Genomic DNA, 1740 nt, shown 5'->3' on the forward strand with positions numbered 1-1740 from the left:
CCTTAGCACCAGGTCCGGATCTATGAAGTTCGGATTCCTCCAGGTGGGTGTTTGGATCTGGCTGCTGTGCTCCACTTCTTTCTGCTGCAGGTGTTAGAGTTGAACCCTTTGTGTCTCTCTGGCATGATGTTCTGCTCCTGAATCACATGGGTGGGTCTTGCCTCTAGCCTCTTTGCAGGGAGTTCTGCTGAAGGGTTCCATGCTGGGCCTGCAGCCTGGGTCGAATGAGGATCCGTGGGCCCAGGGTCATCTCACTCACTCTCTGGGCCTGTGCTCCAGGTCTATTCAGGATCCCGCTGGGCCCCGGGTCGTCTCACTCACTGGCCGGGCCTGCGCTCTGGGTCTGTTCAGGATCCTGCTGGGCCCTCTGGGCCCCGGGGTATCTCACTCACTCGCCAGGCCTGCGCTCTGGGTCTGTTCAGGATCCTGCGGCCCGGTTGTCTCACTCGCTCAGGCCTGCGCTCTAGGTCTGTTCATAATTTTCTTAAAATGCTAAATTTGTGGTAATTTATTGTGCATCAACAGGAAGCTAACAGAGACATAAATACAATATATTTTTTAATTCAAATAATATTTATGCAACATAAAATTAGTGTTTAATTGTACTGGGTGTACAACTCAGGAGCATAAGTACATTCACAACATTGTAGAATTATTACTTCTAATTCTAAGAGATTTTCCCCACTCTTGAAAGGTAACTCATACCCATTGTTACAGTCTAGAACAAAAATGTCCCACAAAATTATCATGTATTCAGAGTCCAGGCTTTTGAAAGATGATTGAACCTTTGGGGCACTATACTCATCAGTGGATTAATCCATTGATAAGTGGAATGTGCTGTTAGTAAATGAGGCCTGGTCAGAAGAGGTGGGTCTCAGAGGGCATGATCTGGAAAGCTAGATCCCTGTCCCTGTGCTTCCCTTCACACTTCTGCTTCCTAGCTACCATAGTTTGAGCACTTTCCTCCTCCATGATATCTCTCTCTTGGAGCTACTCAGTCATGGATTGAACCTTCTGTGAGCCACATAATCATTTCTCCTCCTTAAGTTGTAGATATTGAGTATTTCGTCCCAGTGATGAGAAAGTGAGTAATGTAGAAACTGCTACCAAGAGTGGGGTCATTGCTGTACTTGACCATGTAGTTCAAAGAACTGTTTTGTGGGAGAAATTTAGAAAAGTTTGGAAATGGAGCTCGAGAAGCCCTACACTGTTGTAAACAGAATTTGATGGGATGTAGTGGTAATAGCTCAGAAGAACAGAATGCTGATTGGAATGTGGACAGTAAAGGCTGGGTTTAAGCGGTTTCAATTGGAATGAGAATTCTACTGGGGAATACGGTCTATATATTTTATATTCTGGGAAAAATTTGTCTTCTTTTTGCCCATGTCCTAAAACTTGTGGGAGGTTGAATTTAAAGGTAGTGGACTAATTAATCCAGCAAAGGAAATTGCAGGGCAGCTCAATGTTTAGGCAATGGCATGGGTTTTGTTGGTTTGCTTTGTAGCAAAATAAGCCAGGCAGTTAAAGGATTTTTTAAAATTTCATATTTAATTCCTAATATATTTTACCTTTAAGTCATACATCATATTTTACACAAAAATGTACAGTTCTAAGAAATTATTAACAGTGGCTTCAAGATTCTAAGAGGAAGAACAGAAAACCAAGGCACAGAGTCTAAAGAGAGGTGGGAAGTCATCACAGGTGACTGGGTAAAATTACAGACCAGACACTGCTTTTCTA

Source organism: Octodon degus, unplaced genomic scaffold (assembly GCF_000260255.1).
Source record: "Octodon degus isolate 3935 unplaced genomic scaffold, OctDeg1.0 scaffold00423, whole genome shotgun sequence".
In the NCBI taxonomy this organism is placed as follows: domain Eukaryota; kingdom Metazoa; phylum Chordata; class Mammalia; order Rodentia; family Octodontidae; genus Octodon; species Octodon degus.